At 39.6% G+C, this 27,937-nt stretch overlaps 1 protein-coding gene across 1 annotated transcript in view; it reads right to left on the reverse strand.

The window, feature by feature from the left end:
• PLXDC2 (plexin domain containing 2) overlaps positions 1-27,937 on the reverse strand; it is a 259,049-nt gene that overhangs the window by 82,000 nt on the left and 149,112 nt on the right. The gene's annotated exons all lie outside the window — the stretch shown is intronic.

Below are 27,937 nucleotides of genomic sequence, written 5' to 3' on the forward strand. Positions count from 1 at the left end.
AATTTGAGAATTAAATCACATTAGCTTTGGTATCATCAAACAGCTAGTGGTTCCTCTCTTTTGCTACATCAGTTTACATTAAAGCAAATTACCTTACATGAAAGTACACACAAAAACTTCTTCAAACAGGTAGGGAAATAGACAAATTTCCCTCCCATAAAGAGAAATACCGCCTGTATAAAATGTTTGTGTATATTTCAATTTTATAAAATTTCAGTACTAAAGACCTTCATGGTTTCTACCTTCATGGTCATGCACAACTTTGTAGTACATGATGGAAATGGGAAGACCAAAATGTCTTCCTCAGTGCAGTTAATAAAGGAAGATATTTACCCAGATCCAAAAAGATGAAGCATTCTCTCTAAGCAAGTAACTTAACAAAAGTCCCATAATGATGTCAGGAAAATCTGCACTGTCAAATTTGGTAATTATACTCTCATTTCAAATTAATTCTTTTAATTAAAGAAAAAGCTTTCCCTTATCTTCCTATTAGAACAGGACCTTGTCTGTATCACAGTTCCAAGTCCAAGGTTTTAATTATCTGACCAAAAAGAATAAAGGACAAAAAAAAATTCAATACCAGTTTGAACTAAACCATTACAAGTCTGTCATGGGAAGTGTACTAGCTTCAATTTTGAACAAAAAGACTTAAATAAAATTAACATCTTTATGGTTTTTATTTTAAAATTGTGGGGTTTTTTTGAATGAATAAGCACTCTAAAGGGGTGAGTGAAATGATTTCACTTATGGACATAAAAAAATAAAGAAAAGTCTTTGGTACTATTTCCAGAAGTTCTCAAAATGTGGCGGTGCTCCTTTAAGAAGAAGCAATGGTGAGCCTGTTTTGGAGTCGTGCATGCAGAGGTTTATGAGCACAAAGGAATTGATCCTTCCATCTGAAGATCTCAGGTCTGTGATAAACCATCTTTTCCATGTAGTCAGAGTGAGAAATGAGCCATGGCTAGGCTTGGGTGGCATGTAGCTGTGCTGCTCATAGTTCAGCTTCTCATAGGCCTAGAAAGCCATCAGGAGGAAGCTGATTTGTGTAAAATCTCTGCAAAGCCGTCTAGTAAATATAGTTCTGCCGAGTCTCATGGCTGGTTCTAACAGGTTGAAGTGTATTTATCAGCAGAATACTGCACATGTTGTGATGGATTGTCTGGGCACTTTATTGTACAACATCAGCCCTACCAGGGGGCTGCCTTACAGCACTGGGCAGCATGTACTAACAGAAACATCAAACTGGGTTTATGTTTCTGTGCCTCAGTAAAAATACATATGAAAACACATGGTTCATGTCTTTTAGACATTTGCAAAAGGCAGGAAGGGTAATCTTTTATAAATTCAGTATGCATTGGTATCTGATCTGAAAGAAATTCTAAATGACTGAGGTTGAAAATGTTTTGTGTAACTGTTTTGACCATCACATGATGAGCTAAAATATGACTATGGGAAGAAGAGGCATAAGAACTAAACAGAAAAGGTCTTTAGACTAAACTAGACCAAAAATTAATTTCTAAAAAGTAGAGGACTTAAGTTACAATGTTGTTCTACATTATGGAAGATATATGATACAATGCACACTTCACTCTGATGATAAATGTTGGTCATTTAATCACATGGTAAGTTACAAGCAGCAATAGGATATCTGTGGTAAATGCCATATAATCGCAGGGTACATAAACAGTGATCCCTGCCTCCCAAGCCAAAGTGCAGCTTACAACATAATTATGTTTAGACTTAGTAAAAGTAATCATCAGATGTGGCTGGATTGTATTTGCCAAGGAACAGCTATTTAGGGTCTGCCCAGAGAAAACATGTTCATTCCTTTCAAAATTGCAAGCTGGTAAAGCATGACTGTAGCCCCATGTCTCATCACCCACCCAAAAGATAAAAGTTGTATCAGGAAAGCTAGAAGTCTAGTCTTAATCTAAGGCAGAAAGCCTTAGACAGACTTTAGCTGTAATGAGGATAAGGCTGTTTCATCATGCTTTGGTGGGAAACATCTGTCTCTGGCATAAGACACAATAGGCTGCTCTTCACATCAGATGACAGCTACAGAAAAGTGGTGACAGTTCTTTCCATGAGCATTTTAACCACTTCCTTTTGAATGAATAACAAAATGGAGAGTATGGATTAAACCACCAAGATGCAAGAAGAAAATTTTGCCTCCCATGAAATCCCAGGAAAAAAAAATAGTGATGTTATTTGTTATTGTTTTAAGGAATCACATTCTGTTATTGTTTTAAGAAATAAAGTTCCTGAAAGATTAAATTCAGGAAGCATGCACAGGCAGGTGCAGAAACAAAACTGCTTTCAGCTACCACCTGCACCCAGAGTTGTTTTCATTGTTGCAGGTCATGAATGGCAGCAGAGGGAAAATGGAGAACCTATGAATTTTTTTACTTCACTCAGTTTGAACAAAATAATGCAAGTTCTACTTATTTCCCCTGGGAGAGTGTAGACATATGGCTTGTCATCCTTCTCTCTGCTGTCATGACTCCATTAGGGAAATAATTATTACTTTCACTCTTGCACAAACTTTATACCCCAGAAGCTGCTACTTTCACAAGTTGCCATCAGTATGGCAACTCACATCCCATTTTTGAGGAACATAATTACTTGTTCAGAGTATATGATCTCATTAGGTAAGGTGCACGTCTTAATAGAGGGGAAAAAATATTTTTTCGCTACAGGATTTGATGACCTTTGTCAAGAAACTACAACAAAGGCAGGAAGAAAAGATTTCAAATGTCCACCCTGAGTATACACTTTGAGGCACTAAGACAACAAAGAAAATTTTCAAAGGTTAACATCAGTATTATTTATGCTTTGACAGTCTTCTCACAAAACTGCAGATCTGTCCTCTGATTTGGGGACACAGTTGCAATGGCCAGTCCTCAGTGATGATTAAAATATTTTAAAATTCACTATAGACAGGAAAACACATAAAAGCAATCATAATTTGTTACAAAACACAGAGATTTATTTTGTAAGCAAGGAAGAACCAGCTTTTTACCCTCTATTACCAATTGTTCTGAGTACATGGACAGCAAGTCATGGCTAGCAGTAACCAAGATTTTGTTACTGAGTCCAACTAAAGGCCTCCTGAAAGTTTGATTCATCTGGAATCAATCTGGAAATTTAAAGAAGGGATAGCTAGTACAAAGGGAAGTGCAACCCTTTTAGTCACACAAGCATTTTATGAGACATTTCAGAAAACCAGGAACTTGGTAAGGGGTCAATCACTACAACAGTGAGTAGAGAAGTTGTAGTGATTCCTGACACAGTTAGAGCACAGCTTCTTGAGCTCAGTGACTGCTGGTGAGGAAGGCAAGACCACAAATGACCAAGAGCAGCAGAGTGACTTTGTTGCATTAACAGACCTACTATCATGTGTATCCTGATTTCTTTGTATGGTATCTGACAGAGAGGGGTTTTGAAAAATAGAATATCTTACAACTTCCTACATCAAGCAAAATGACAGAAGGAAGACTGAATGTGAGATCCACTGGCATACAATGTGATAGAATAATATGCGTAATTGATGGAGGAAGTAAAGATTGGGACATATCTGATCAACAGGACTGATACATTGAGAAAGCCATCAAATCAAAGCCACTGTGATCACCCTCACATCTATTACTCACTGACAATACTGGACTAGAAAGCCGAGGGGTATCCTCCCCTGAACTGTACTGGTGCTTGTTGCCTCTTTTGCACTAAGCTGTCTGGAGCAGAGGTCAGTTTCCAATTGGTCACATCAGCTCTTTTCTTCTGTCAGCTCTTTTCTAAAGCACTGCATAAGATGCAAGTTCAACATGGAATTTAAAGAACACATTTCTGTCCCTAATTTCTCTATTCACTACTCATCCTCTTTTATTTGGAGATAAACCTAAACTAGAACTTCTTACTCTCTGCACAAACTCAGTCATGCAGAATAGACAACATCTCAAAAGTATCATGGCTGAGGATTTCTGCCAATGTGACTGATGTAACTAACATTGATTTTATCTGTGTGTGCTCAAATAAATAATGTATTATGTCAACTAAGACCAGCAAAGCTCCTAGCACAAGAAAACTTGGTACAGGTGTACCTACCACAGGATGAATGTAATAACATACAGATCCATGTAGGCACTGCTGCTTTTCCTTCTGCAGCAGGCAAAAGATGAAAAGAGGACTGCTCTGGTACTGCCCAAACTCAAGAAGCAGTCACCAAAGAGCCATGTCTAGCTGCTTTCTCTGAATCTGTTAAAATGATGGCTGGTATCAGAAGTGAAAACTTTCCCCTTCCTACCTTTTTGGGGAAACTGCCTTGAAATCTCCATCACAGAACAGGACTGCCTTCCCTTTGTGTACAGTACAGAGGGCTGGCACCAAAATAAAAACCCAGCATGAGTTTATAACCTTGAAAGTGGTTGTCACCAATCTGCCACTAATGATCTTCATGCCAGTCTTGTCTCCAAGCTAGACTCACACTTTCCAATGGAAATTCAACTTCCAGTTCTTTACCTTGTTTAATAAACCCATCAAGGTGATGTAAACTCACATCCTCATACAATGTCACATCCAACCAAAGTGGTCCCCAACCACTTTACCTGCTTTCACATACCTCCTATCAAGGAACAGAAGATTAAGCCAGCAATAATACCAAAAAATGCTTCATCACCCCACTTTACTGAACTGCAGTGTAAGCCCTTCTGCTATCCCAGGATAGATAGCAGGCAAGCTCAGCAGGAGGGAAACTGTTTCTTTTCTTTACTGTGAAGGCTTATGTCAATTCAAAGTCTTCATGAATTCCCAGCCTTGTTATGAATTCAAAGTCTTCATGAATTCCCACAACTTGTTGTGATCCATGTGACTTTGAATATCTCTCAAGCTTTCAATTTCCACTTAAGACTCTCATTGGGCCAGCCTACTCCCTCCCAACCTTCTAAAATTTTTGGCCTAAGCTACATCTAGCAAACTTTTTAATTGCTGAAAGTGGAAAGTAAGAGCAAATCTGATAGATTTCACTTCCTCTTCGTCAGTTCTAGGAAGATGACCTATTCTCCTCCTCCTGAAGTGAAATCACATGCCTACACGTCTAAGACAGCTGAAAAGCCTTTTCAACAATGACTGAAAATGCTTCTGAAAACAGGAGAGACACAGCCTTTCTCATTTGCAAATACACAGATTCTGTGATGAGGCATGAGAAGGAAATCACATGGCATAAAAATTCTGAGCTTCAATGTCTAACATTCAAGGTCATTCAAGATCAACATGTTCAACATTCGTGTTCAGCTTCAAACTAAGCCAGTAAAAAGAAATTAAAATATTATTATAACAAGATACTTAAAACCACTCAACCAGAAAAGCTTCTCTATTGCAGAAAACATTGGTTCTTAAGAAACCATAACCTGACACTTTCTTTCAGCTTCTGAAAACTCCTTAAGCCTTACTAGGTTGAACACAATGGCTTATAAATTTGATTTAAATGAATGCCAAGCCATTTCTCAATAGAAAAAAAAGCAGACATGTCTCTAATTCTTATCACTTAACATAAACTATAGAAAGAGTAGAAGGACCAAATGCCATTAAAAATACAATTGAAATAAGAGTGATGAATTCACAAGATGGAATCACAAAGAGAGAACTCAACTATTCAATTTATGTTAAATATAAAACCTAAATTTTAATGTAGTTTTTAAAACACTTAGGAAAAACATTTCTCATAAAATACATGCAAGTTATTTAGAGTCAAAGCTATACAAAATCCAGTCATTTCATGACAGTATGTAATGCCTCAGTTATTCTGCAAAAGCTGGAAACATAAACAAATGAAAAGCCCTAAAGGGCTGAATACTCTACCAGTTGCAGAGATGGGTTTTCTCATTTAGCAAATTATAAAAGTATCTAAGGGCCTGTGTCTGCAAAGGCTCAAGGTCCCTCAGTACCTGTTCAGTTCAGTCAATATTTAGAGTGCTCACAGTGGACAAAAGGGCTGGTGGTTTTGACAAACAAGTTCTGTTTTCCACTTAGGAATTTTTTCTAACAAAGGGAATGCCCATCTCTATCTCCTACAAATATTATCATAGCACTGAAGTAGAATCTCAGCTACCATTCGGTCATACATGGAATCCAAGTTCAAACTTCTACACATTTATTACCTTAAAAGATGGTGTAAATATCTGGGAACACCAAGTCAGGATCTTCAGCCCTAATGAGACATTCACACACAGTCCCCTTGGCAGTCAAGTATGCCTTGCAGCACAAGTGGCCGAATGCCACGGACAGTGTTTCCCATTTTGCTGAACAGACTCATAGAAAAACAGAACCCAGCCAGGCCTAGGGACCTCTCTGCCTCAGGCTGCTTCCAGACCTTCCATCCAACCTCAAGAGAAAATTGTATTTACACCTCTGGCAAATGGAAATCATACATTCACTTAGGCACAGAGAGGAAATCTTGGCATGCTTGGCACTGGCTGCTCTTAGCATGTTTCCAGATTGCAGAGGTGGAAGAGGCCAGCTCTGAGGAGGGAATCCTATTGCAGAGGCTAACAGGCTTTCATCCAAGAAGGCTAAATTAGGCACTCTGAATTACCTTTTTCATTTCATTGACTACATAAGTAAATATATGCCTTAATTGAAAGTGAGTTCCATTTCTCTTGCCCTGTTTCCTGTTCCATCTTCCCTTCTACATTTAGAAAGAGGAAAGATTTCATTGCACAAAGGCTATTGCTTCTTTAAAAATCACAATAACAATAATAATATTTTGTCTGGTACATTTAATTATTTATAATGCTCAGATCATGCAGCTACATTTTTGGTAGAAAATATGTATTGTAAAAATCTCTTTTCTGTCATGTATATATTACTGCTAGCGGGAAAACAACTCTATAATGCCACTGATATGTTTTTTATTTCTTAGTATTTATTGAAATAAGCAAGCAGAGAATATATTTAAAAGAATCAGTACAGAAAATCTGGTAAAAGGTGGCAGGCTATTTTGGGCAGCGGGATGGTGCTACCTCTCTTTCTAGAACAAAGATGACAATTTTTTTCCTTACTTCATCTCACTTTCTCAAGTTGTCTATTTTTAGGTTTTTTTGTACAGATGGCATTAATCACTCCCTATGTAGGTCTTACAGGTTTGTCCATTTACATCTACTACCATTGCTTTACTTTCTTCTTCTGGTTCCCTTTATTAATTGTATTAAAACATGGGTGATTTTTGGGTAGATTGGGATGCTGGAACTTCACACAGAGAGTAAACAGTGGCATACCATTTCTACTAAAACATTATTTGTTTACACATTTTCTCTGCAGTACGATACTTCTCACTTCCAAAGTAGAGATGTGCAGTCAAACACATTTCTGTAGTGACAATTTAATTTCAGCTACACTTAAGTCTTTATTTGGGAATGTGTCATTGGCATGGTTTTGCACATTTAATTTTTTTATAAGATGTGCACGTTGTACCATTTCACTTAACCTGCAAATTAGTAAACGGAGAAAACTCATACACTGTAGAATAAGTACCAGCATCAGGTAGTAGGAGCTCTTGGGTGAAGTCCAAATTGAACTGCTGTGTGACAATTTTATTTTTATAAGTGCAGAGGACAAAATGTAACTACCACATAACGTGAATCATCCAAACTCAGGAACAGCTTTAGACATGATGGATGTGATCTTTAGAACAGCATCTCTCTTGACAGAGTACACACAAATCCCACTCTGATATTGCTGAGCTTCCATTGAGTTAGTAATGTGAAACATAATTCACAAATTGTCCTTGCACATGTGTCATGGTTTGAGCCTGGCACAGAGCCAGTGCCCCCATGAAAATGCCTCACCCTGGTGTCTGCTGTGAGATGTGACCAGGAATAAGCAAAACAGGCTCCAACTTAAACATAAAGAACACTTTATTACCTAAAACTACAGGAAAAAATAGGGAAAGACTATAAGGAAAAGGAAAAAAAATTGAAAACCTTACAAAAACCACTTTTCCTCCTCCCCACCACCTGACTTTCCCAATCCAATACATTCTCTCAAAAACACCAACTGCCCAGCCCGGCACGACACTTTAGTATACTCAAACTGCAGTTCATGAAGAGGAAAGGAGTCCTTCTCGTTCCATAGGCTTCTCCTGGAAACACACTGAAAACCTCGTGTGCTTCTTTGTCACTTCGGCACCGCCCGGGGGGAAAAAAAAAAGTCCTTTTGCCGCTTGTGACATGTTCCTTCCATGCCCAGTGCTCTCACCACCGAGACATGGCCAGAGCTGCTTTTAGGGTGGTCTTTCAAGGATGCCTTGTCTCACTCCAAAAAGGCACAGTCTCTGCTTTTGGGACAACTGTCCCCCCCATATTTTTCCAACCCCCTGGGGCCGGGGGGTCCTCACGAATGAACCCTCCTGGTTTTGAGGCACTGCCTCCCCCTAAATGCAGTCTGTGTCACAGGAACAACTGAGTCCATGGCTACAAGAAAAAGTCCAGCCAAAAGGCCACTCCAAATCATCTCTCCCCATCCAATCATCTCCACAATCTCCGGGCCAAAGTCCTTATCTCATCTCATCTCTCATCTCCCTTCTTATTCAGCTTCGAGGAGGATTAGCATTTTTGCAAGGCCCCAATCATGCAAGAAAGGGTTAAAAGTTTTCAGTCTCTGCTGTCGGTCCCGGAGCGACTCCCACGCACGCTGCCCACACGCTGCCGCTCCGGCCGGGCAGTCTCCCTCCTTCTCCTCCTGGCTGGCTGCTCTCCTGGGGGGAGGGGGGGGGGGGGGGGGGGGGGGGCGGGCTGCCCGATGTCTCGATGTCTCTTGGGGCTCCCCCACCCTTCCATCCTTGAAAGCCCCCTCAACCCCCACCTCTGTCCAGGCCCCAGGCCTACCGCATGGCTGGCCCCTCCCCCGCCCAGCAGCAACAGGCTGGGCGGGGGAGAGAGATCTGAACTCTTCGCCCGACGATGTCCAAAAGAGCAAGTGCCAGGGCAGTGCCTTGCTTTTAACCCCTGTGTATTCTCGGAGGTGTGTCCAAACCCCACTGGCTACACCAGGTGTCAGTATGAAACCCAAAACCTTCATTGGTTTGACCACAGCTTCCCAGAATTCCCACTCCTTCCTGGTCAAACCATGACAACATGTTAGGGAGAAAGTTCTAAAGAAATCTATTTTAATTGGTGAAACATTTGGGTATAACTCAAGCACAGTTTTTCCAGGTCTCCTAACAGTAATTAAGCATGAAACAGGAAAACCCACCTCCCCTCACCCCTGCCCCCAAAGAAACCCCAAAAAACTCCAACAAACCCAACCCTTCGTTCAAAAAATATCAACCAATGAAAACAAAACAAAAACAAAGCAACAAAAACAAACAAACAAACAAAACCCCTAACCATGCCCCCACCCCCAAGAAAAAAAGAGAGCTCAAATTTTGCTAGCTGTTACCACCGGTAAATGACATATTTTGGTCTAAACTAGTGCTTTATTTTCATAAGACACAATTATGTATAAATTTTATATGGAAAGCTGAATTGTTCATATTGTGTTCATAGGGAGTCCTTGGCAAAATCTCCACATTCGTTGTAGACAGTAAAATTAAGAAAAATTGACTACACAGAAAGATCATGGCACAAAATATTTGGCTTATCTAATTCTTGGGCACAACCCTCTACTGGATCTAGGCCCTTTAATCTTACGCATAGTCAGTCAAATGTTTTCTGAATGAGATGCCAGAGGAAAAGTATTCAGCTGATTTTTGATACCTTAATAAAAGTTGGCAGGATTTACCAAAGTTCTTCCTGCTTTCTCTTCCTCTTACTGCTGATGAAGCAAGGAATTTAGGATACCAATGTTGCAGATTATGTCCTTTGGTACTGCTCACTACTCAGTTGCATATATTGAATATTTCATCTTGACTTTTTACTGCTACTGATCTGCTTCTGCTCAGAGATACATTTTCCCTTTACCATCAGTTCTCAGCACATCACAATTCAAAGCCTTTTTTCCCCCATCCTTAATCTGAGCAGTTCTTTCCTGAGGCACTTGCACTGGTCTTTGCAATCAAGTCCTCCCTGCTTTCTCAGGGCTGCGTGTTTCCAATACTTTGTGTCTTTACCCATTAACCAGGACTTCTGTTGGCCAGGTTGGAATACCCTTCTGCAACTGACTCTCTGCAGGAATTTTAATGGTTCTTCTGAATTTCATTGCTGAGCTTTAAGTATTTCTAACGGAGAGATTTTTGGTGAAAATATTAGGGCAAGGGATTCAGTACCTAACAGAATAACTCTTGATCTAAACAACAATCTGTGTTATGCAGCCTGCATACTTCACAGAATTTTTGGCAGTATCATTAAAAACTGACAAAAAGGATTCCCCAGCACCACAGAGATATGGAATTACTGGTGAGAGTTCAGTGAAGGATGCTCCAGTGAGGACATTCCAAAGATGATTAGGGGGCTGTTTAGCCTACAGAACACAGGGCTTGGGGTTTTCCAGAGACTTTGTGGACTGTTCATCCGTGGAGACATTCAAAAGCTCTGTGGCCACTGCTGTAGGCAATTGGCTGCATGCGGCCCTGCCTGGGAAAGGGGCTGGACTCAATAACCCCTAGAGGTCCCTTCCAACCTCCATTTCTCTGTATATTGTGATACCTAATAGGCGTAAAAATAACCTTTTCTATGACTGACTGAAGGCAAATGCTTTAAAGACGGTTACATGTATATTTTGTGACATACCCATTAATTTCCAGACTAATAAGAAAAAAGCTTTTTCTGCCTCAAAAAGCATAAATGAGGATTTTATAAATTTCCTTTCCAACCTCAGCAGTGTAATGAGACCAAATTGATATACTAGGAAACAGAATATTTAATGAGGATCAAAGTTATTAAAACACTAGGAGACCTGCTAAACTGGTCCAGTCATGGTCCTTTGTGTTTATTGCCTGGCTACTTAAGTTGCTATCACCTGCCCTGTGGGGCAAAACAATTTAATTCTTTAATTAACTGTTGGAGAAACTATAGTTCTAGAATAGGCCAGTGTTACAGAATGAAGTTAGAGTCATCCTTGAAAAACATTAAGCGACTGGCTGAATTAGACAAAATATCTGCAGTTTGCTGATAACTATACTGTTTTTGTTCTGCTTCAAACTTTACCTGGAGGTGAGGCAGTGTTTAGATCACACCACAATGCTTTTATTGATTTTCTGCTGTGTTACCATGGAAACTTTTCCCACAAAAAATGCACATTGCATTACAAATTTATACAGTGTTTTCAATTTGTTGATGGGTTAAAGGAGGAGCCAAATCTAAATGCTCCTTCATTTTAATCATCTAGTTAACTGATATCAGTGTACTGAGTCCTAGTCAGTAATTTTTCTTATGGCTATTTTTTTCTCAACCTTCTTGCAAGGTTGAGAAGTTTTCCATGGATATCAATCAACTCCTATAAATGAGATTCTTCTACTCAATGTCTCCTAAAGTTTCTTCCACTCACTCATTACAGAGGCAGCCTTTTATTTGTTTCTTCTTCAGATTTATTGCTGCAAAACCACTGGGCTATAACCTACTTAAGGGTTGTGATACAAAATGGTTTTATAGGCTGGTGCTTTTAAATAATTTCTTGATGAGGTGAAAGGAAAAACACTTCATGCATGTTGGCTTTCATGAAGTCAGTCAGGGAAGCAGTCAGGCTTTAGATCTTTATGGTAAGGACCAGTCAACATACGCCTAGAATAACTGTAATGAATGAAAGAAGTCTGGTATATTTTAGATAAGTTAAAACAAATCACCTGAAAACTCCTGTGTTTATGAAGACAGTTTCATTCAGCTGTCCTCAGTTCTGATATTTTTTCCAATTATCGCATAAGATATGATTAAAAAACAAGGATTAGGCTGATAACATGAAGATGATTTTAGTGGTTAAAGGAGTTCCTCCCTATAGAAATTAGGTGGAACAAAGGGAAAGAGGAATGTAATAGGTCCATGTCTCCCATGACCAAGATCTGACTTGCTTCACTGAATCTACAAGGGCTTCTACCCTCTGACTACAGCTGAACCGGAAGGTCAGATGAATATTTATGAAGCAGGGGTGCCTACAGGCAGCCCACAGTTTGCTGAATTCACATTACAAAATTCTTTATCACATACCATTGAAACATACTAATGAATTTTCCTTGGTCCCTATTTTAAGTAAATTCTGTGTACTACCTCCCTAATATTACTGGAATTACTGAAAGCTTAAGTACCTAATTGCAAATTTTATTGCAACTCATATTGGTCTCAATAGCTGTCCACCTAGATTATATATTTCAAATACACCAAAGGAATAATTATTTTAGGCAAGACTAATTTATTAGTTCCCTGCTTGAAGCATATGGTTGGATGCAGTGATCTCTGAAGGTCCTTGTCTATCTGATATGTTCAAAACCTCTGTGCTTATTTATATGGTTGTCCTGCGCAGAGTTCACAATCAGCAGTCCAGTTTTTTTTTTTTTTTCCCTGAAGCATACCATAAACAGAATTACTGCACCATCCAGCAGCTTTCAGGGTCAATTAGTGATGAGATACGCAAGAGGATAAGGCTAAACTGCACCACACATTGATTCCCCCCTCTTGCCAAAGTCAATAGTGACTCTCCTAAAGATTTTGAGGGCACGATGTTGAGTTTCAGCTAAAAGGTTGTTTCAACCTCTGTCTTAAAGTTTGAGAATATGCTGAAATATAGGCAGAAAGTGGCTCCTGAGTGGGAGCATTCTTCATAGAAGCGATATACAGAAGAAGCCAAAGTAACGGCAAGAAGACAACAAACTGAACAGAGACAGGAAGAGGCAAATCAGGTTGAAGCTCTGAGACTATCAACGGGACAAGATGTTAGAGATTAATGGAATAAGATCAAGAATGTATTCATTGATTCATCTGTATAAAATTAAAATTTAATGTAAAAAATTAAAGTATAAAAAGCAAGTAGAAGCCAGAGATACCCATGTTTAAATTCAAAAGAGAAAACAACAGTTTTTGAAAAGCTGTTGAATTGATCACCGCCTTTGCTCCTACTTCCAGACAGCAAAACCAACTAGACACTCATGATCACACAGAAGAAAATCTACAAGAAATTTCCTCAAAGAACACAAACAGACTAAAAGATGCAACTTAAATTCAAAATTATTATTGGAAATGCCATAGAAGACAAAATAATATTTCAATATAAAACTCAGAAAATTTCCATCACAAGTTTTATGACTTGTAGCAATCCTGTAACATGATTTTCTGTCTAGTCATAAAAGAACCATTATAAATCTCTTAAAAATGGATTTATACATCAGATTACCGTGACTTTGGAGCACTTTAAACAAGTAATTTGCATTTTTCATTATCCTGATGTCACATAAACAGATACATACAAGGATATGCATGATTAGACACATTTCCCCATATTCCCAGAAATTGTTACATTTTATGATTTATTTTTTCCTTTTTCTTTCCCTCTGGTAAAAATTAACCAGATCAATAAAATGATTTTTGAATTTTATCATGGCCACAGGTCACACTACAGCACTTCAATACTGTGCTGAACATAGGAATTCCTGTAAGCTATGTCCGGACACAGGCTATCTGTTTGAATCAGTTATTGCCTTTTTCCACACAGGATGGTCATTCAGTGTTAAGGCTGGACAGACTTCTCAGGACACACTGAACCCACACAGGTCATCACTTTTAGGAAGAAAATGAAACTTTTTTTTTTTTTTTTTGTACCAACCCACAGGAGATCCTAGCTGAACTGGCTGAGGGTTTCATACTGGCTTGCCCATGAGAATGGGGTTGCACCAAGTTAAAAAGTTAGGCAAATTTCTGTCATGCCAGGATTTATCTCACTACTCCAAAACATGAGACCAAAGAAGGACCCTATGCATAGAAAAATGTGAGGCCAAAACATTTGTCTTTTGATTGACCTCTTGAGTCATAACTAAAAGTCATATTTTTAAGTGCACAGTTGCAGTCATTTGGAAGCTACAGACATTAGTTTAAAGATAGTCTCCCTGCCTCAAAAACAACCCCAAAACAAATACAAATCCAAAATGAAAGAAAAAAACAAGCCCAAAAGAAATAAAAATAACAGAAAAATAGAAAAGAAAAGAAAAGAAAAGAAAAGAAAAGAAAAGAAAAGAAAAGAAAAGAAAAGAAAAGAAAAGAAAAGAAAAGAAAAGAAAAGAAAAGAAAAGAAAAGAAAAGAAAAGAAAAGAAAAGAAAAGAAAAGAAAAATTCCGAAGCATAATGAAGGAATGACATTAGATTATTTAAAGTCAAAATGTTAATAGCAGTGCTAGTTTGCCACAGAAAATAGTGATGAGATGACAAGATCTCTGTATACCTGTTCAAAATGCACTCTCCTTTCTGCTGCTCCTTACATAGCAGCTTCTTCTAGTACATCGTTATCTTGTGAGCCCACCTGCTTCACACTGCTGTCCAATAAATACATTTTCAGTGCCTGCTGGCTTACAGAACAAGCCGACTGCCTGCTGAACAGTGTCTTTCCACGCTGTCCCAGTTTTACATTAATGCATTGAGATGACAAATTTTTTTGCCATAACACCAGAATGCACAGGTTAATTGTTGTGACACGACCACTGCTCTCCTTCACAGCGGCCGCTCTGGAGCGGTGCAATTAACGGGCACATTAATCAGACAGTAATGCATTAAAGTGCTCCAATGAGCTGTCCACCAACACTGTGCTGTGCTTGCTCTGCAGTGAGCAGAGCTGCTGACTTGTCCAGGAGAGTCAACTCCTGCTGAGGGTAAAGATACAGCAGGGCTGAGGAACACAGAGAAGTCAGTATGCACCAGCAAAAATACACCTATGGAGCCTACAGAGCCTCCTGACCATCCAACTATCTGTCACACAGATGGCATCATCAATAGGACAGAACTCATTCTACTAATTTCTCAAAGTTGGACAAAGCCTTGATAATTCTAGGCCTTTGGTAGCAAAAGACAGTAGCTCTGCATTTTAAAGCTGGAGCCCTCAGTCCTTCCTCCTGTATCTAAACCACTGCACTAGCTTTTCTGAAAAAAAAAAAAAGAAAGAAAACAAATAGAAAACAAACCTCTTTTTGGACTGCGAAAAAGATGAAGAATGGTTTTAATACAGCTGACAGTCATCTATGGTTATTAGCTGTGAAAGACCAAGAAGTGTCTCTATTAGAAGACTAATTCATGTGACCATGTTAACAAGACCACATTTCCCAAGCCTCTATGAAAGGGACAGAAGCTACGACTCATCCCCAATTTCAGTGGTCTTCATCTAAAGGAGAAAGGCTGAAACAGCCTTTCTCATGGAACAGTTTTCTAGAAGAGGCAAACCGCAGAATCTGAGTGATCCAAGAAGAACTGCAAGTTCATAATGGTGCTTAGATTTCATTTCACAAGGAAACATCCAGAAACAGAACTAGGAAAAACCTACATGACTGTGGCATGATAATTTGACTACAAGGTAAAAATACAAAACTGTAAATATACCAGAAAAAACCCCAGACATCTAAATATGAACCACTGAGTAAAAAACATGCCTGATTAATTTTCAAATATTTGATAAGTTTAAAGTGCTTTTGTGAGTGGAACTGACCTTTAATATCTATAATAGTGACTGCCAAAATGACTACATTTAAAAGAAAACAAAATGTCAACAGTGCTATACTTCAAAACAATTATATTTCAACCTCAGAAATATTTAAGAATATTCTTGACGTCCTAGCAAGTACTTAATTTTTGCTTGGATGATAAGGATTTTCAATACCTGTGAAAACATCATATGAGATTTTTGATAGTTCATATTCTTCCTCTCTCCCTAGTCTTAACAAGCATATATAATAGAAATAGGTTAAGTTTCTGAATATATACAGGAAAGTCTCCAAACCACAGACTCCTCTTGCATGGATTTTAAAAGATATATTTTCTTTTGTGGATAAAGGACACTAAACTAATATTTGAATACTTTTAAAAATTATTATTATTTCACAGTAAAGCACATACATAAAATTTACAAATACATAAAATTTAGAGATAATGTACATTTTACCATTCTTTTCTGGTCTGCATATAATGTAATTAAACCTAGTGGAATAATTGAAAATTGCAGCATCAGTCTCACTCTTTTAAGATGTGTATTATGGATCAATATTATTTGTGCTCCATTTGTGTTTTAAGCAAAATTGTGTTTTCTCAATAAATGCCAGTGATGACAGAATAAACCAAACACAGCTAGCAGTGAAAACAGCATTTAAATGACCCCAACAATGCCTTCCAAATGCCAAAATGCCCAGAGCACATTTGCTTAGAATTGGTTGAGTTCCTCTTCATGTAGTGTAAAACCAGCTAAATGCCTCATAAAAATCTGTTCTGTTCCCTCCCCCCACAATGAAATAGATAAAAAATTGTACTTATAAAAACTGGAATAAATGTATTTTGCAATTGGCAATCTAGAGCTAGATTTTAAAGTGCCATGAATTCTGAGAAGTACCAGAGGATGCAAGCTGGCCCATCAAATTTTTTTCACTATTTTTTGAGTGAATACATATGAAGTAATGTAAAATATTATTCCTCGGACATTTTCACAGCTGAATGCACAACTTTCCCGTCTCTGTGTTATCAGAAGTCCATGTTCATACTAGGAGTTGGAATTAACGAATAAAATCGTTATAAATGCTACAGCTGAAGAAGCACAAAAAAAAAGAGAAAGTATTTGTAAAAATTCAGAAACTCTTCTTAAAGAGAAATGTTCACGTACTGAATCAATCTGCTGGCTGGATGCTTATGGGCAGTGCAGGCATGTGTCTTCCAAAGCAAAAAATAGTTAATCTTTAACATCACTATTTAAAAGAAACCAATAAATTAGCATGATGACTAAGCTTTTTGTTTTGACTTGCTTCAAAACAGGCCTGAAGTTTTTTTTTTTTTTCTGAAAATGTGGACATTATTTTTATCGTTGAGGTAAGCAATACCATTGCTGTGACACCTTGCTCAGACATTTGAAAACAGGTCCAGCTCAGAGCTGTTAAGGTGGACAGAAGGCAGCAGTAGGCACAGGTAGGTGAGCATTATTCAGATAGGAAATGGTATAAAATTCACACAGCAATTGCTCTGAGTTGATCATGAAGGAGGCTCAAAAGGCTCTGGGTCTAATGGCTTACAGTGTCCTTCTTAAGAGATAAATTCAGGTTGCCAACTAAGAAACAGAATTTTCCCCTAAAATATTGGTTCTGGTGCAATTGTAAGAGAGGTAGAAATCAGGGGGTAGGGATCCTAAAGTAAAATTCACTCATATCTGTATGGCCATCCAATGACACTACATAGAAATCTACTTGAAAGAAGGAAAACATTTATTTTAGTGTATAGGATTGAGAGAGATGGAGCTTAAAACTCTTACTCAATGCTCCATAGATCTTTTTATTCCATTATATTTCATGTCTCCTCCACATTAAGTAGAAAATCAAAGCAGAACATAAACTGCAGTAAAAAAGACTTTTATTGCCCTATTAAGTCATTGCCAAATAACCCCTTATTTTATTTGGCGTCACTTGCATCTAACAAGTGAGATATATGAAATCACACATCTGCTGTCATTCAGCTCAGGGTTTAACAATATTGCAGCTAGCATCCTTCAATTAACAAGTTATTAAATTAATAAGCATTTATTTCTTTGACAAATGGTAATTTTTAGCAAGCCTGTTAAGCCCTTGGAATCTTAAAACAGTCACCAGTCGCACTTTCTTCAACAGCCTTCAGACTCTCTCTGCTCTCAGATGTGCAGGCACGTACCAGACTGCCACGTGTGGCAGCTCGAAATCAAAAAGTCACCATTTCTACTTGAGCAAATAGCTACAAAAAGTTTTTCTAGGTAAGCAGCCCCAGGCATCAGGGGTCACGATGTAGGTTATGGAGTCTGGCTTTCCTTTTTTCAGGATGTTTAAAAGCAGAGTTACAGGCTACACTTCTTCATGCACAGGTTTTGCAGTACAGTAATGGGTGAAGATAAAACACTTCTAACACGAATTGCAGGGCAGTCCCTGACTGAGAGTTATATCAGTGTTGTCTCTGGCAAGACAAGGCCACGTTGAACCCACAAACACTTGAAGGAGAGGCAGGATTTGCTCCGATGGCCCTTTATAGAGATGTCTATGCCCTGTTTATCCCCTTCTTAAGACTTGAGACCTGCACTGGTGAGTGAGGCAGGGTAAGAATCCCATGCTAGTGATTCTGGCTACCTTATAATTTCCTGGAAACACACTAGAGAGACACATCAACAAGCTGCTTTTTCAGGTGGATGTAGCATCACAGACAAAATGACACAAATAACACGTGAAATTGTTACAATATTGTGGCCTAGTGCTAGTAGTTCTAAAATAAAAGTCCTGTCTAGAATAGTTACTGCAAGGGATTGGAGCACGAAGAAGCTCCTAAAAGTAAATGGAACTAAAACACATGAAAACAAATGTAGTTTTGCTTTCCATAAAAGCAACAAAAACCTCTTTTTCATTTTTATAGTTTTTCCTGACATGTCTTGTCATTAAATTTATGTGAACAAAAGTTATCACTTTTTTGTGAACAAAATTATCACTTTAAGCCATGGCAAAGAAAACCTCCATAAACCTCTGGCGAACTCTTTCCTATGATTTTAGAAGAAATTTAGGCATAAATGCTTCTTTCTGCTGCTCTCACCTGGAACCATCTCCTCAGCAACAGGCATATGCATGAAAAAGCTTGAAGACTGGGGATGTCACAGCCCAGTGAGAACATTGACAGAAGGAAGGGGAAAGGGTGTGAATGCAGCCAAGGCCAAGACTGTAAGGAGGAGCAAGAAGCAAGTGAAAAAATTAAAGTCTCAATTGAAAACTGACAAAGATCCATGGGAATCTATTTATTTCAATGGCTTTGGTTGCAGAAAACAGACAGATATGAATCTGAGCAATTTGCAAGGGTAATGAATTTAGCAAGGACTGGCTTGAGACAGGGAGGTTGCCAAGGAAGGAATGATGACATAATGAAGAGGCTGGCAACGGGCAACTGATTTTTCATAATGTGGCTCAGACAACACTTGCATGCATTCTATTTTCCAACTGTTGACCATGCAAAACACGTAGCAGCATTTGCTTTTCTAAAGACTCTTCAGGAGTCAGGGATGGATAGACATGGACAGTCATCATATGAAATTGCAGTACAGTAAAGATATAGGAAAATCTGTGCTCCCTGTACTGTCAGAGATGCAAAAGAAATTCCATGTGCAGATTTTACATGACAGATCCCAAGTAGTGAAATTAGAATACTTTATCTGAAGTAATGAATACAAAAAGCCTTACATAGATTTATTCACGTGCTTTTCATTCTTCAACAGTTACAGGAAATGGCAATTATGGGTGATTGGATACAATAATGCAGAAACTCAATAGCAAGAATATATTTACTTTTAAATGTTTACTTTTAAAATATTTACTTTTTAAACAATGCTGCTGGTGACATGTAAAACTAAGTGAAAAAATAGCCTCTTAATGTGAGCCTGTGTCATCAGTAGGATGGTTCCAGTACAACGATTCTCTGTTGCTGCCTTTTTTTAGCTCCCACAAAACATTTCTGGCTTCCTCATCAGTGAGGGCTTGCACTGGGTCTCTGTGGGATGATCTGGGGCCATTTTAGGATGCAATTTACTTTGTTAATTATATTTCTCCAGCAATAATTTCAGTGTTCACTTTTAAATCCTTCATTGATTTTAATTAATCCTGTGTAAGCTTCCAAACTTTTCTTTTAGATAACAACAAGCTGCTTATAGCACAACAACCAGAAATTCCACACTTACTAATGCAGCTGGAAATCAAATGTTCTGTCACTTGCTATAATTGCTTTGGACATGCTGGAAGCGGCCAAAAAAATGGGTAAGTCTGAAGCAAAATAGAGGGGCAAGAAATCTTGTTTTCCAAAATATGACAAGTTGCAAATTAGAACATTGTTTTGAGACTTTAGATTTCTATTTTTCTTGCAACTTGTTTTTGTAATCAATTAATTTTTTGGATGATGACACTATACCACATATTGATACATTACATTAAAGATACTAGAGCTAATGCAACACAGATTAAATAACAAAGGTAATAGAGAATAAATGCCTGACTGGTGTACTAACATTGCACTAAGCACCTTAATATATATCATCCTGTGAACTGCTGGAATAATGTTTAAGGTAATAAAATGCACAGCATAAAAATGGAGTGAGATCCCTTCACTGATAGAACAAAAAATTATTGACTGAATGGGACTCTTACCTATAGCTTTAAAACCATCACTTAGGTGAACTGATATTTTAGCTGATAAGTACTTCCAAATATAATATTTCTAATATATTTTCCTGACAGAATTAAAGGTACTTAGGCAAAACCCTTGCCTGTATCACTCTCTTCTTGCACCTAATGCTACCAATGCAGAGGGGAAAAACCCAACTAAACAGACTTTGACACCTTTCCCTTTGAGTGCTGCTCTGCTACAACTCATAAACATTCTCCACTGCTTCAGAGAGGAGCAGTGGTGAGTGTTGCTGATTCCTGCTATTGCAGAGCATGCTTTAACAGAGCACAGAATCACTAGGTTGGAAGAGACCCTCAAAATCATTGAGTCCAACCCATGCCTTAACACCTCAACTAAACCATAGCACCAAGTGCCACATCCAGTCTTTTTTAAAGCACATCCAGGGATGGTGACTCCACCACCTCCCCAGGCACACCATTCCAGAACTTTATCACCCTTTCTGTAAAAATCTTTTTCCTAATATCCAACCTATATTTCCCTTGGTACAGCTTAAGACTGTGTCCTTTTGTTCTGTCAGTTGCTGCCTGGAGAAAGAGACCAACCCCACCTGACCACAACCACCTTTCAGGAAGGTGTACAGAGTGATAAGGTCACTGCTGTGTCTCCTTTTCTCCAGGCTTAACACCCTCAGTTCCCTCAGTCGTTCCTCACAGGGCTTGTGTTCCAAGCCTCTCCCCAGCCTCATTACCTCCTCTGGACACGCTCGTGCATCTCAACATCCTCCCCAAACTGAGGGCCCAGAACTGGACACAGCACTCACGGTGTGGCCTCACCAGTGCCAAGCACAGGGGAAGGACGACCTCCCTGCTCTTGCTGGCCACACTGTTCCTGACACAGGCCAGGATGCCACTGGCTTGTACGGCCACCAGGGCACACTGCTGGCTCATGTTCAGTCACCAGCACCCCCAGGTCCTTTTCTGCCTGGGCACTGTCCAGCCACACCGTCCCCAGCCTATAACGTTACAGGGGGTTATTGTGGCCAAAATGCAGGACCTGGCATTTGGATTTATTAAACTTCATCTTATTGGACTCTGCCCATCCACCCAACCATTCCAGGTCTTTCTGCAGAGCCCTCCTACCTTCTGACAGATTGACACATGCTTCCAGATTAGTGTCATTCACAAATTTACAATGAGAGACTCAATCCTCAATCCATGTCATCAGTAAAAATATCAAACAGGACTGGCCCCAGCAGAGACCCCTGAGGACAGCACTGGTGCCTGGCTGCCAGCTGGATGCAGCTCTGTTTACCACCACTCTCTGAGCCCGGCCATCCAGCCAGTTCCCAGCCCAGCACAGAGTGCTCCTGTCCAAGCCATGGGCTGCCAGCTTTTCCAGGAGTGTGCTGTGAGAGACAGTGCCAAGGCCTTGCTGAAATCCAGGTACACAATATCCACAGTCTTTCCTGCATCCACCAGGCAGGTCACCTGGTCATAAAAGGAGATCAGGTTGGTCAAACACGACCTACTCATCCTAAACCCCTGCTGGCTGGGTCTGATACCCTGGCCATCCTGTAAGTGCTGCTTGATGACACTTAATATAAACTGCTCCATTACCTTACTGGGTACTGAAGTCTGGCTAACTGCCCTATAATTACCAGGACCCTCCTTCCCACCAATTTTGTGAATGGGCATCACATTGGCCAGCTTCCAGTCCTCTGGAACCTCACCAGTGAGCCAGAACTGTTGGTAAATGATGGAGAACAACTTTACAGGATGGATCCCATCTGGGACCATAGATTTATGAACATTCAAATGGCTCAGCAGTTCTCTGACTGCCTCCTCCTGGAAAACAGGGGGACTATTCTGTTCCCTGACACCATCTGTCAACCTAGGAGGACAGCTATACTGAGAAGGAGCTGTCTTCTAGAGACTAGAGGCTGAAGGAAAAAAGACATTAACCATTTCTACCTTCTCCTCACCTGCAGTTACTAAGTTCCGTCCTGCATTCAGTAGAGAGTGAAGGTTGGTCTTACTCTTCCTTTTGCCATTAATATAATTGTAAAAACATTTTTTATTATCCTTCAGAAAAGTTGCCCTCGAGATCTCTGTTTTGGAGCACGCCCACCTTTCCTGGACTCTTGTTTATAAGGGCTTTTCTGGACTCCATTTTTTATAAGTGCTTCTTTCCAAGGAACTCTTTGAATAAGTCTCCTAAATAGGCCAAAGTCTGCCCTTTGGAAGTCCAATGAAAAAATCTTACTGATGTTCCTCCTAATTTCCTAAAATATCGAGAATTCTATAACTTCATGATCACTATGCCCCAAGCAGCCTCCAACAACCACATCACCCACCAGCCCATCTCTATTTGCAAACAGGTCTAACATCTCCCACCAGCCCCTGGTGGGCTCAGCCACCAGCTGTGAGAAAAAGTTGTCCTCCATGCTAAGAACTTCCTGTACTGCCTCTTTTCTGCTGTATTAATTTCCCAGCAGATGTCTGAGAAGAACAAGAATCTAGAAGAACAAGAGCTGCTGATCCTGAAACACTCTCCAGCTGCTAATAAAATGAGCTGTCCACCTCTCCTTCCTGGCTGGGTGAAGGATAATAGACTCCCAGTAGGATGTCAGGTAAGTTGGCCTTCCCTTTAATTCTTATCCACAGGCATTCAACTTCATCGTCATTAGTTTCAATACTCATGGCATCAAATGCCTTCCTAATATAAAGGGCCACCCCTCCACTCTTCTCCATTTCCTGTCTCTTCTGAACATCTAGCCATCCAGTGCAGCACTCCAGCTATGTGACTCATCCCACCACATTTCCATGATGGTGACCACATCATAGCTTTGCTGCTGTACCACAACTTCCAGCTCTTCTTGTTTGTTACCCATGCTGCGTGCATTGGCATACATGCACCTCAGCTGGGCTGCTGATTTCACCCCTAACTCTGGTTTACTACCTTTGGGCCTGCTTCCTAACAGTTCAGCTGCATCCTTTACTTCTTAAAACCTATTTTAAAGCCCTGTCAATGAGTACTGCCAGCTCATGAGCTAAAATCCTTCTGCCCTTAGCAGAGAGATGGAGCCCATCCGGTTCCAGCAGGCCAGATGCTGTAAAATTTGCCCCATGATCAGAGTCCAAAATTCTGCCGATGATGCCAACCCTTGAGCCACTTGTTGATGATGTGAGCTCTCCTATTCATGTCATCATTTTTCTCTGCCACCAAAGACACTAAGCAGAACACTACCTGAGCTCCTGCCCTATAAACCACTTTACCCAGTGCCCTCAAGTCCCTTTTAATTGCCCTGATGTTTCTCTTTTCAATCTCATCACTGCCAACCTGGAGTATCAGCAGTGGGTAGTAATCTGATGGCTGAATCAGCCCAGGGAGTCTCTCAGTGATATCCCATACCTGGGCCCCAGGGAGGCAGCAGACTATGGGGTGGGTCCAGTCCACATGTGAGACCCTCTGTTCCCTCAGAAGGGAGTCACCCACTATGACTACCCTTCTTTTCTTTTTAATGTCAGAGGTGGAGATCCCTCTGACAGAAGAAGCGTAACTGGGAGGCTCACCGGGCACATGATTTTCTTCTACATCCTCTGGCTGACCTCTGGATTCAGGGGCTCATAACTATTCTGAAGTGGCACCTGGGTAGGTGAAGGGGGCCAGGAGGAATTTTTAATACCTCCCTCAGTAGGGACCCATTTCAATTCCCCTTCATCCACCAGGCGTCCTCCTATTGCCTGACAATGGGAAGTGTGGGAGTCCTCTGACTCCTGGTGGGCTGCCCTTTGAGGACAGAAGGGCAGAACCCCACCAATCTATTTCCCTTTCACTTTCCCTAATATTCCTTAGTCTTTCCACTTCCTCCCTAAGCTTGGCCACCAGCAAAGGCAGATCATTCACCTGTTCACACCACAGGCAAGCTTCTTCTGCAATGCCCCTAGAACCACTCATAAGCTCAAACACTCTGCGCAGAAAGGGGTCTGGACAGATCCTGGATCCTTTTATGGAGGGTTCTATTTGGCTAAATACACTTTTACTAACTGCAGCTTTTGATCATGTAAAAACCATTACTAACAAAAATCCCCCAAACCAACCAACAGAAACACAACAAACTAAAAACCCCTCTAGCAGGAGGAAACCTTCAACCCTGCCTGGGCGAACTGCCACGCAAACAGCCCTGCCACGCCTGCAGAGATGTGCCATGTCCTCAGAGATGTGCCACACCCTCAGAGATGTGCCACGCCCTCAGAGATGTGCCACGCCCCTCTTTGCCCACTCCTGCTTGCCCTGCTCCCCAGAGCCCTCTTTTAATCACCTGCTGCCTGCCAGAGGAAAGCCCCATCCTGCGTGGCTAATGAGAATGAGGAACCAACCTGCTCAGCGCTCTTTTAATCACCCGCTGCTCATGGAAACAGAGCTGCCATGATATGAGGTACAGCCAATTAGGGAAGCACCCTGTGGCAATCTAAGGTGCTTTATTTTACAGCTCATTTTGACAGCAATAGGATTGTGATATAATTTCTGGGAACACTCAACAGTCATTTCTTAAGGATGTCAAATTATCAGTCAGTGTAGGTGCCTAGATTTCAGCAGAAATATGAGGAACAATATGAATTTTGTAAGTATTATATGAACAAGAACACAAATGTATGGCATTTACAGATATGGACGATAACACACTAAGGAGAATGAAGCCAGAGTTTCCCTGGCTATTGCAAATAATCATCAATGGTACCTGGTGCTATGGGGTGCTAGGTAGCAATAGCATCACACAATACAAGGGATTTAAATTTTTATAATTCAAAGTTATAAAACTGCATTTACAGCTGCCTGATTTGAGATGTAAAATAGGTTTCCCTTCAAAGTTCAAGGAGAAGAGCCTTCATTAAGATGCACATGGGACCAAGTGACTGAAAAGATTTTACTACCCCTTGGCAATAATATTGTTATTAGTAGGAATTCAACACATTAAAAAACCCTAAACCCAAACACTGAGAAAACCAGGAAAAAGAACTTTTGCCAAAGTCAGAAATAAACTTTTTCAGAAAGGAAAACTTTTCCTAATATTTGGACAGAATTTAAACTAAGACACACTTCTTATTAGAAATATTGTAACCTATAGGAGTCCTTATGTTTAATAATTAGTATTAACTCTGAGCTGAATTTTTAATGCAATTGCAAACCTAAACAGTTTGTAAATACTCTATGCTTGGAAATATTTAGATTTTGAAAAATTTTGTAAACAAATGTTATCATGATCTTAATTCTGGCTTTAGGAAACAGACATATCCAAGTACTGTTTTACAAATCTTAGAAGATTTATAAACTGATCACATTTCTTTTGGTGTAGGAATTCCATAGTTAGACATAATTTTTATGCACTGCTGCCTTACAGCATCAAAAGGGGTGTTTCCCACTTTTCATCAGGAATTTCTTCTTTTAATTAGAAGATATAGGCAGAAATGTATTGAAGCTTTTTTATTTTTAACTTACAAGCATGCACCAAACCAAAGAAACATTATATTTTTTAGTACCTGGAGAAAATAAAGATTTGTCAAACATTAGAAATCTTTACTATGATGTAATAGCATAATTTATTGAGACATTGAATGCTACTGTAAAAGCTTAATAAAAAATTATACTATAAAAAGTTATGGATCCATTTTGGACATAGCCTATACCTAACAACTTCCCAATGGTCAGTGGAATGGTTTTTGGCTACCCTGAAGGCTCTTTGCCTTAACATAAAGTCATTTGATTTATTATTATTTTCTGTAAAATTATTCAGTTTTATTTAATGCTTATTTGGTATTACATGTGGACAAATGCTTTGGCTAGTTATCTGTTATTCTATAAAAGAGAATCTTAAAAAACCACAAATATGGTCATTTTAAGCCTTTACTACTTCACTACCACTACTGCCCATAATCATCACAAAACTGGCAAATGCCTTAATATGTGATGATCAGAGAAATGTCAAGGCATATGGAATGCTTTTTTCCCTCTAAAGCTTATCATTCTTTTTGCCCTAAATGCTTCTGATCCAATTTGTAAAGATAAGGCATAAGTGTGGGAATGAAAAGGGTCATAAGGGTTCACCAAGAAAAGTTAGGAAAAGCAGAGTTTCCAGGGAGGGGATAGTCCCTTACAAAGACAGGAGGGATATTCCCAAGACATTTGACACAGGAAGTTTTACAGGGAGGTATTTTTTTTGGTACAACTGGTTGGCAATATAAGACATCAGAAAAAGATGTGGTAAATGAAGGCAATTTTGTGAGCTAGTCAACAGCCAGACCCCCACAGTCCCTTCAGAGTGACCTGCCCACTGGTGATGACAAGTGTAATCCCCTGCAACAGACACAAACTAATCTGAGGCACTGATTTTGGCTAGAAACACTGTGTTTCACTCTGCTTTGTATCACCTTTGCCATTCAACAGATGTTGCCCACAGGGCAATTTGTGTTGTCAAAGAGCTCTTCATTAAGTGATGAACACATCTCCTGCTGGCTCCTGCGCTGAAAGGTTCAGAGAAGCAGGAACAGCCAGAAAAACCTTGCTGAAATTTCTGACAGACTACAATAAAACATTCCACTCAGGACACTGATCATTCAAAGAGGCAGGTAAATTTCACTCTACCTACCCACTGGTTTGGAAATTTAAGAAAATAAATACACGAGATGCAGGGGAAAATATTAATTAGCATAGAATTTCTGCAGGCTGCACATGCACAGCCATCCTCACCCTGAACAAGCTCAGGTCCTGACCCCGTGGTCCCTTCTCTTTCTGTAGCACCACCACCTAGATGGATAAATTTCCCTCCTGCTCAGAGGTATTGCCCAGAGGTATTGCCAACACAGAAAGATAGGGCTGAGACAGGGCAGCAACAGGCTTTATTCCCTCCCCACGGCATACTCTCTCTCTATCATTGATCCCTTTTCCTTGAAAGTACTGCAAAATGTGATGGAAATTGTATTAGAATTCTCCACACTTTGGCACTTATTTTTCATATCCCTCCTTGCTACGTTGAAAACAGTAAAATAACGATATATACAGATTCAATGTCCAAAAGAAATCTTAAAGTGTTATCTCTGTAGAGAGCTTCAGCTTTTAAGTAGCTAATCAACTAGCTTGCTAACCAGAGATATTTTGCCTTTGGTACTTTCCCACAAGCCATATGTACATTTAAAAAGAATTTGATACTGAAATGTGACTCCTCATGAGAATGAAAGATTACTTTGAATCAGTTGTCCCGACTAGTCAGGATTTAGGAACCATGCTCATGTACCTCACAGCTGTTCCTCAGAGCAAGATCCAATAACATCAGGTTTCAGCAGAAAAATTAGTTCAGTATTTTCAATTCTTGTGTTCTTATCTTGTGTCAATAGAGCACAGGACTGCTGTAGTTTTGATGAAAAGCTGTGTGAATACTGAATGCACAAAAATCTTTCTTCCATAAATACAAGTATTTTTAAGCATGTGATCTGGTCTTAGGAAGTAATAATCATACAAAGAGTTTTTGATTTCTGTTTTGGAAAATTATCAACTCTGATTTGATTACACTGGAATTTACTGCTAGGATGGCTTTTTACTTCTTTGCTTGGTACTCCTTTGATTGACAGTGGTAGAAATGCTCAGGCAGCATCCTCAGAATTATTTCAGACAAT

Source organism: Zonotrichia leucophrys, chromosome 2 (assembly GCF_028769735.1).
Source record: "Zonotrichia leucophrys gambelii isolate GWCS_2022_RI chromosome 2, RI_Zleu_2.0, whole genome shotgun sequence".
NCBI classification, from domain to species: Eukaryota; Metazoa; Chordata; class Aves; order Passeriformes; family Passerellidae; genus Zonotrichia; species Zonotrichia leucophrys.